Here is a 10312-nt window from a genome sequence, read left to right on the forward strand (position 1 = left end):
CTTGGTATGAGAAAACAAAATATTCAAAAGTATCTATGAATAAAGGTAAAATACTGTTGCTGTCTTCAAAAGGGATATAATATCAGTATAATTTTGCATGATTCAACAATACATACAAACCTATCCAATTTACCAATATATATCCATCCAACTATAACAGCGACCGTCTTCATTTTTGTCACCCTCGCGGACGCGCAATCTGTCGCTGTTGTTGTTGGAGTCACGCTGGCTGCCGGTTTTGCCGAGATGCGACAAAATCGTCCTTGTTTTCTTGGCGTTTTTGTCGGACTCTTGCCCCGAAGAAACAATCCTCTTCTCGGGAGCCATGTTTGTTGTGCCCACTGGCGGCTCGTTAATAGGGGCGATTTGGGCGACGCACTCCCAAACAGGGAGGGAGATTTTTTTTTTTATCTACTCCTACTACCACGGCAACAGTAATGTCATTGTCCAATCAGGCTAAGGTCGCGCCTGGTGTAGCCACGCCCTTTTGGGGCGATTTCTGTCAGGTTCAGATTTGCCCCAAAATCTCCCATTGACACTAATGGTACGTACGTTTTTTTCGAAAATCATGCTCCCAATGCATTTTCTATTAGGTTTTATGTGCTCGCACAAGCAGCGTGCTTACGTCATACGCCTGCTGCGCCGCGCAAGTGTTGCCAGATTGTGCATTTTGGTGGGTTTTGAACATAATTTTGGGCTGGAAAACGCAACTTGGCTAGCTGGCTGTGATGTAGCTCTTTTTTGCTACCCTTGCGTTCTCTTCCACCCTGGAAGTAGCACAGCAGACGGTACAGTGATATCTGATATTTGAATTTACTAGGCAAAAGTTGTTTTTGTGTGTGTTACCAATGGCAGTTTAACATTGCCATGTTTTTGTTTTACCAATGGCAGTTTAACATTGCCATGGTTGGAATATTTCAGTAGCCTCAAGTTCTCTCTGGCTTGGTGTAAATTAAGCATATTTTCAGTTTTTATATATTGTACAGTATGTGTTCATTGGAGCCAGCAGCGCCTTACCTTTTTTCCAACTTGTTAAGCCAAGTTGCACTGACTACAAAACCTTGTGTAACCTTGTGTGTATATAGCTAAATAACTAAAGCCTTTTGTGTTCATTGACATGCTTGTAATACTTTAAATTTCCTTTTAAGGCATGGCTTTCTGGAGGAATTCTTGGGAAAAAAAAAAACTGCAGAATTTATTTAGAATTATTATTTGTTGTTAAAATGGTGCAATTCCATATAAAAAAAACCCACATAATTAAGCTGCACATGTTTGTTTGATGGTTTTGCTTTTCTTCATCTTTTTCAAAACTTAAACACTTGTTTTGGATTTATATCCTGCTGCTTTAATTGCATTCTTTAGAATTGAAGAAATTAGAATATGTTTATAATTAAGAATTTGTGTCTACATCTTATAGAATACTGGAATAATATGAGAAAATAAATGAGTAATGTAATATTAATTGATTGTGATGCCAGATGTTTTGCTTTGAAGGCTTCACAATGAATCTTCCTTAGTTTTAGCCTGGCAAGCCAGACTAAATGTGAATATTTGCCACTCGTAGACAAAAATATTTTTGGCCGCTAGGTGGGTGGGTCTAGTTTACTAGGCTACCTTAGTCTGCCACCTTTAACTTGTTTAGTGTTGCCACCTAGTGGAGAGAAGAGATATTGTCTATATTGATATCTGAATTTACCAGGCAAAAACAAGTTCGGCCAATTGATTTGCTACCTAGGTCAATTTACTTCAGTCCTGTGGACATTTACGGTCCGTGTAGACATAACAGGGGAAAATTGCCCCCCCTGAAAAAAAAATTCAGGAGCCGCCACTGGTTGTGCCGCATTGAATTCTGGGAGATGCATGATGGAAACTGCCGAACACTGCCGAGGTAGTTGTCGGGTCCTCCCGGCGGGTATTAAAAGTGACGAAATCTTACATCAGAAAATCAGACCCTCCAGGATTTCACGATGTTGCGATTTGCAACTTCAATGCAAATTCAACCAATCCCCGCGAATTCAGGGCAGTGTTGCAATTATATCCAATCACCGCAACTTTCCCGCAAATTTGACCAATCGTTGGCGTCGTCTTGAGGTGACGTCAACAAACTACCTTCCGCCTTACTTCCAGTGTTGCCAGATTGGGCGGTTTCAAGTGTATTTTGTCGGGTTTTGAACATATTTTGGCCTGGAAAACTTCAGCAGTATCTGGCAACACTGCTTACTTCCGTGTTTCCATTCAAGAGAAGCAGCATGTGCGAGTCAGTGTTTATGTAGGCTTAAATTCTGTTACTGAAAGTGTGTTATGTTTACAGCAGGTCTGTGAATAGCGCAATTCGTGGTTTCATCACATGAAAATCTTGGAAACGATCGTTAAACGGCTCCTGCAATTTTAACGATGTCGGCCCGATACTTCTGAAGTAGTTTCTCGCACCTGGGGTTATCTTTTCGCATCTCCTCACAAGCAGGAAAGCGTGCCAAATTTGGACGATGGGAAGAAAATCCTCCTATGAACAGGTCGAGTTTACGCTGGAATGCGGTTATGTGTGCATACAGATCGCAAACAGTTTGGTCTCTCCCCTGCAAGTGTGTGTTAAGGTGGTTGAGATGCGAGGTGATGTCTGTCAGAAAGGCCATGTCGCAAATAAACTGTGTGTCTGAGTTTTCTGCAGTAGGCGCTTGTATCACCATTAATACTGTTCTCCAAGAACACTGGTAGTTCAGAGCGCAGCGCAAAAAAACGCTCCAGACACTTCCCTCGACTCATCCATCTGATCTCAGCGTGCATTTGTAAATCCCCATACGCAGCGTCCACTTCATCCAAAAAGGCAATGAACCTCCTGTGACAAAGGGACCTGTTCCCCCCCGATGAGATTTGTTACTTTGGTCACTAAATCCATAACATAAGTTCAGTGTCTTCGCGCAGAGGGCTTCCTGGAGAGATAAAATGCATGGCATGTTAAAAAAATATTTTTGTCCTGCCATGTCAAACTCAGGCCTACATCTCACAGTTAATATGAGGCTACTCACCTGATGTATGATACAGTGCAGTATAGGGCAGTTTACCCCGCTCTGTCGGAGGAGCCCTGCGAAACCTCCGTGTCTTCCCTGCATCGCGGGTGCGCCATCCGTAACAACAGTTGACAGCTTGTCAAAGCCACCATATCCACTTGCAACACTGTCAACGGCATTGAATATATTGGTGCCCTTAGTTGTATCATGCAGAGAAACCAATTGTAATAGCTCCTCGTGCACTTCAAATGAACTGAACTGTCAATAGTTCTTGTAAAAATCAGTAGCTGGCTAACATCCATCCCATCTGTACTCTCATCCAAAGCCAAAGAGAAGTACTTGCAGTCATGCATGACTTTTCTCAGCTTAATTTCAACATGATCGTGAATGTCAAAAATTCTGCGCGTCACTGTGCGTCGGGACAAAGAGACCGTTTCAAAGTGTTTAACCATCTTATCGTCACCAAAAGCTTTAGCCATTTCCACGGTGCACACCTTGACAATTTCCCCATCTGACAATGGCTTCTTTGCTTTGGCAAGCTCAAGCGAAACAGCATAAGAGGCTTTGAGTGCTGATTCCTGTGTAGTTGTGGCTCTGGTGAAAAGTTGCTGTTGTTGGTTTACTTTTGATTTGAGGTCGGCTATGACAGCGGCCCTTGCAGCTCCAGTGTACTTCTCATATTTAACTTTGTGCAAGGTGTTGTAGTGGCGACTTAAGTTGAAATCTTTCTTGACTGCTATGGTTTCTAAGCAAACCAGACACATGGGTTTGCCTTTGAATTCTATGAAGAGATAATCTGCTTCCCATCTTGACGGAAAGGTATGGTTTTCTTGATCGAGTTTTCTTTTTTTGGCACTGCTAGTAGCCAGCGCTCGAAACTAACGGTGTCCCGATGTCCCGGGGACCATAAAAAATGTCATCGGGACACAAAATTATCATATCTGGGACAATCCCGGGACAATGGAAATAGCAATGGAAATAGCAACTGAATGAACTTAATGAACACTGTTAGACACGTTATAAAATACAACAGGAATGATGTGGATGATATTGACGGAAGATACCGTTCAACAGAATAAGTGAGTTTTCTTGGTGTCTTTCTAGTTCAGAAAGTTTAGTCAGTCAGCAGCACAACTAGGCTCGGACCTGCCACTATGCTGATGTTGCTAACATTTGCACCCGGCAGCGAAAGTTCATAAAATGGATAACGGAAAGTTCATAAAAATTGATAATGGTAATGGATAACGGAAAGTTCATAAAAATTGATAATGGTAATGGATAACGGAAAGTTCATAAAAATGGATAACGGAAAGTTCATAAAAATGGATAACGGTAATGGTGAAAATGATAAGTTGGCCTTATAAGTGCCAACAGATATTCAAGGTATAAGTAGATGCAGCGCTCGAAACTAACGGTGTCCCGACGTCCCGGGGACCATAAAAAATGTCATCGGGACACAAAATTATCATATCTGGGACAATCCCGGGACAATGGAAAAAAATAGATCTAGAGACGATAATTCCCCCGGGGGAAATCGTGAGAGTGATGCAGTGCGCGTAGCAGTCACAGTTGCCGGAGCTGAGCTGGACTGTATTTTTGTCTCTCTCTGCTCAGCGCGCGGGTGGGGGAGGAGCACACAAAAAGGGCAGCTTTCCGTCAGAGCGCTCCCTCCAAACAACGGGGGTTTACACGAAAACAGAAGGAGATATTCACAAAATTATTTCACATTGAGTGCCACAAGGGTCTCCTGAACACACTGATGTACGTTTTTTGTCTGTAGTGTAAAAATTGAGGTCACTAGAGCGAGTTAAAAACGAGTGACTTTTCTGATTTAACAGTCAAAGCGCAGCCACGTTTATAATGGCAGTCTATGGGGCTGCGCGCCTGCCCTCTCCTCACTTTCAGGCTTCTCATTCAAAAACTGCAAGTCCTATCGCTCAGGGAGACACATTGTGTGAATCAGGACAAGTGTGGCTACTACTTTTGAGAAAATTATGTGTGTAGAGTGAAAATTGGGGCTGAAAACACAGTTTAAATGAGAAAGTTTGAGCTATTTTTCCAAGCTCTCTACACTGTAACTTAACGAGCTCCACTGGTGTGTAACGCAACAGACACCCATTATAAAGCCGGAATTTCTCCAGGAACCCACATGGTGTTTGAGCTGGGTCTGAACCAAAAGTATAGAACCTAGCAAAAAGTTGAATGCCAGATCCACAGAGGAGAAGTTTCTCTACGTTTTAAAGTTTGAATCATGTCTCTAGGTGAAAGCATGCCAGAGCAGCGGATGTTTGAAAATGTGTGTAGTTTTTCAAATAATTCCATAGAAATGAATGGGAAATTTATCTAGGTCAAAGAAAATGAAATTAAGCACTGTAAATAATGTAAATGATTTCTATGACTAAAGGTTACAATAAAAAAAAAGTGCATTACATTGCTTTGTTTGCACTTATGATATGACACTTATCCAAAGTGACTTTACGGTTTTTTACAGTGTTACAGTCCCTGTAGCAACGTTGGGGGGGGGGGGGGGGGGTAGGTGCTTTGCTCAAGGGCATTTCATCCATTGATGGTATGGCTGATGGCTTTCAAAACATCTCTGAATGGGGCAACAGGTATATTACATAAAAATGGATAACGGTAATGGTGAAAATGATAAGTTGGCCTTATATATGTCAACAGATATTCAAGGTATAAGTAGATGAAATGAACATAAAAGGGGTCTTATTTTCAACTAAAGTGTACTGCAGATGTAGTGAGTTGAAACATTTTCTGAATGAGCTAGTTGGCCCCTTTAAATAAACGGGTATCTATTCATACAGTGAGATCGCCAAAGTTTAATAAACTGAAAATGCAATAACTAATTTTGAAGTAGATGATGTATAGTACATGTCACTTGTGTTTTGTGACTTATTGTAAAAATGATATAAAGGGTTCAAAATCGCATAGTTACAAATATAATAGTAACTTCATATGATAATATTAACCACTGGTTATTTCAGAGAGGAAAAAAATGGGGACACTATTGCTTCCATTCGGGACAATACAACACAGAATTCGGGACCACTGGGGGACACAAAGAAAAAAAGTTAATTTCGAGCCCTGTAGATGAAATGAACATAAAAGGGGTCTTATTTTCAACTAAAGTGTACTGCAGATGTAGGGAGTTGAAACATTTTCTGAATGAGCTAGTTGGCCCCTTTAAATAAACGGGTATCTATTCATACAGTGAGATCGCCAAAGTTTAATAAACTGAAAATGCAATAACTGTAATTTTGAAGTAGATGATGTATAGGACATGTCGCTTGTGTCTTGTGACTTATTGTAAAAATGATATAAAGGGTTCAAAATCGCATATAGTTACAAATATAATAGTAACTTCATATGATAATATTAACCACTGGTTATTTCAGAGAGGAAAAAAATGGGGACACTATTGCTTCCATTCGGGACAATACAACACAGAATTCGGGACCACTGGGGGACACAAAGAAAAAAAGTTAATTTCGAGCCCTGCTAGTAGCCATGGATCTCTTGTCTCTCTTCCTCGCTGAAGGGGGTAAAGCCCAGGGCCCCGATATTGTTTGCATAGGAAGTGCCCTCTATCGGTCAACAGTGTAATTACAACAGTGTTTAAAAAAAAAAAGCCGCGGTTAAATTTTTTTCTGATAATTAATAAATTAATCTACGGGCCGCACTGAGTAAGGAGGAGGGCCGCATGCGGCCCGCGGGCCGCCAGTTGCCCATCCCTGGTTTACAGTGAAGGACTGTGTGCACTTTACATTATTTTTTTTACTTAATACAAGAAATTAATGGATGCCAACATTTTTGCCAGAATGGTATTTTATTTTCCATTGTTTACCCTGGTGAAAAATAAATGTGCCAAGTGTATTAAAATTTAGCATACTTTTGTGTACTTGAAGCCGCACTAATTAGCATAAGAACCTTATCCCATGGGAGTCCTCGTCGGGCCAGTAGATCGGTCAGCACAGGGATAATTGCTTTATTTTAGTTCTGGTGGGCTATGCAACGCGATATCCGGAAGCAGTGCCTCTCCGCAACATCTCAGCACACAGTATTGTGAAAGAGCTCTTCTGAATTATCTCCCAGGTCGGGATTCTGAAAGAAATCCTGACAGACCAAGGCACTGCATTTATGTCACGCACACTACGCGAACTGTATGGGCTACTGGGGATTAAGTCTATCCGTACCAGTGTCTATCACCCACAAACGGATGGCTTAGTGGATCTTTTTAATCAAACACTCAAACATAATTCGGAAGTTAGTAAGTGAGGATGCACATAACTGGGATAAATGGCTTGAGCCCCTGTTATTTGCAGTACGAGAGGTCCTGCAAGCCTCCACAGGTTTTTCACCATTCAAATTATTATATGGGCATAAACTGTGTGGCATATTGGGCGTGCTACGTGAAAATTGGGAGGAGAGACCTTCACCTAGTAAAAACGAAATTCAGTACGTTATCGATCTGCACGCCAAACTCCACACCCTCATGCACTTAACCCAGGAAAATTTGTGGCAGGAACAAGAACGTCAAATCTGACTGTATGACAGGGGTTCACGCCGGGAGACAAAATGCTCATATTATTGCCCACGTCAAGCTCCAAATTAATCAAGTGGCCAGGGCCCTTTGAGGTCACGGGGTGAGTTGGGGACATCGACTATGAGGTGAGGCAAATGGACAGGGGTGGGGCATTGCAAATTTACCACCTCAATCTGTTAAAATGCTGGAATGAGGAAGTCCCCGTGGCGTTGGTATCAGCAGTCCCAGAGAAGGCAGAGCTGGGGCCAGAGGTACAAAAAAAAAAAATTGATATCTCCAACCATTCCAGTCCGTTGTGGAGACCACCTCTCCCTGGCGGTAGCCCAGTTGCAGAAGGAATTTGCCAACGTGTTTTCGCCCCTGCCCAACCGCACCCACCTCATAGAACACCACATTGAGACACCCCCAGGGGTGGTAGTGCGCAGCTGCCCTTACCGCCTGCTGAAAGACAAAAAAAAAAAAAAAGTGGTCCAGGATTAACTCAAGGCCATGCTCGAAATGGGCATAACCGAGGAGTCCCACAGTGACTGGAGCAGCCCAGTGGTCTTGGTTCCCAAGACCGATGGGTCGGTCCAGTTCTGTGTGGACTATAGAAAGGTCAACACAGTGTCTAAATTTGATGCATACCCAATGCTTCGCATTGACGAGCTGCTCGATTGATTAGGCACTGCTCACTTTTACTCGACACTGGATTTAACGAAGGGATATTGGCAGATCCCCTTGACTCCTCTATCCTAAGAGAAAAACGGCCTTTTCCACACCGTTTGGGTTACACCAATTCATCACACTTCCTTTTGGGTTGTTTGGGGCTCCCGTGACGTTCCAGCGGCTCATGGACAGGGTTCTCCGCCCCCATGCCGCCTACGCAGCCGTGTACCTAGACGATATCATCTATAGCAATGATTGACCGTGGCAACTCGAATACCTTAGGGCCATCCTAAAGTCACTGAGGCGTGCAGGTCTCACGGCTACCCCCCCCAAAAAAAAAAAAAAAAGTGTGCAATTGGGCAGGTGGAAGTACAGTATCTGGGTTTCCACTTGAGTCATGGGCAGGTGCGTCCCCAAATTGACAAGACTGCAGCGATTGCGGCCTGCCCAAGGCCCAAGACCAAAAAGGGAGTGAGACAGTTCCTGGGGCTGGCTGGCTACTATCGTAGGTTCATACCCAATTATTCGAATGCCACCAGCCCGCTGACTGATCTCACTAAAAAGGGAGCACCAGATCCGGTCCAGTGGATGGAGCAATGCCAACAGGCTTTCTCTAGGGTAAAGGCTGCACTGTGTGTGTGTGTGTGGGGGGGCACTTTTACACACCCCTGACTTCTCTCTCCCCTTTTATGTTACAGACAGAAGCATCAGATAAGGGGCTGGGGTCCGTTCTGTCCCAGAAGGTGGAGGGGGAGGAATGTCCCGTGCTGTACATTAGCCAAAAATTGTCAATGCATGAAAGCAAGTACAGCCCGATAGAGAAAGAGTGCCTGGCCATCAAGTGTGCAGTCCTCACCCTCCGATACTACCTACTGGGACACCCCTTCACCCTATGTTTGGACCATGTGCCCCTCCAGTGGCTCCACCGCATGAAGGATGTCAATGCAAGGATCACCCGTTGGTATCTCACGCTCCAGCTGTTCAAATTCGAGGTGGTCCACAGGCCGGGGGCACAGATGGGGGTGGCGGACTTCCTGTCCCATCGGGGGGGAGTCCGCCGCAGGCCGGACGGCTCCCCAGTCTGAGTCAGGCGGTGGGGGTATATGGCAACGGGGGCATGGCCGAGTGGCGGTTTGTGAATGGAGGGCGGAGTCGGGGAAGGTGAGTGGCCAAATCAATACACCTGTTGTCAATTCATGTGTGTTTGTGTGTCTCTTGCAGTGACAGTGCTCCATAAAAGGAGTAAGAGAGCAAAGAACAGGAGATTGGGACCAGAGCACGATGGTGTGTGTGTGTGTGTGTGTGTGTGTGTGTGTGTCTGTTGCAAATGAGAAAAAAAAATATTGTGTGTTGAAAAGCCAAATAAAACCAAATCTGAACGTTAACAACAGCCTGCCGTACTTCTGTGCTCCACTCACATCCGGACAGCTTCTACACTGACCTTAATCAAATCGAAACGTTGTGGAAGGACCTGAAGCGGGCTAGCCTGGGAAATCCCATGCTGCTTTGCACAATCGTTCCAATCTGAAAAGACAGCATGGAAACTATGGTCTAAAGGCTCGCCTGAGTTAGGGAGCCAATCAGAGAGTGGGGAGGGGTGGAAAGACGGTGACGCGTACTACTCGACAAACGGAAGCTTGTAGTTTATTTGGGACTGTTTACGGATCACATTTAACATGGCGGCGAGCGATACGAACCAAACTTTCGATCAAGCTTTAGACACTCTTCTGAATAGTTTAGAGCGAAAGTTTGTTTTAAAAAAAAGAACAGCGTTTGGCATTTCAGTCTTTCTTCGCCTCTTCGTCGCTCTAACTACGTCACCGGGTACAACTGCCATGATTGGCCATGGGCTACGTATACGCCAAATGATAGACATTCGCAACGTCCAATAAACGGCCGTTGACAATCGTAAACCACACCTCCCCTACGAGATATTCAATAGGCGGATTCCAGACCATATTTCACTTGTGATATGGTCTGGTGTTAACCAGACTAGAAGCGGGCAGTTCATGTGAGGAAACCCACCAATATCCCAGAATTGAAGCTGTTCTGTACAGAGGAATGGACTAAAATTCCTCCAAGCCGTGTGCAGGACTGA

The sequence above is a fragment of the Neoarius graeffei genome, chromosome 17 (assembly GCF_027579695.1).
Source record: "Neoarius graeffei isolate fNeoGra1 chromosome 17, fNeoGra1.pri, whole genome shotgun sequence".
Classification (NCBI taxonomy): Eukaryota; Metazoa; Chordata; class Actinopteri; order Siluriformes; family Ariidae; genus Neoarius; species Neoarius graeffei.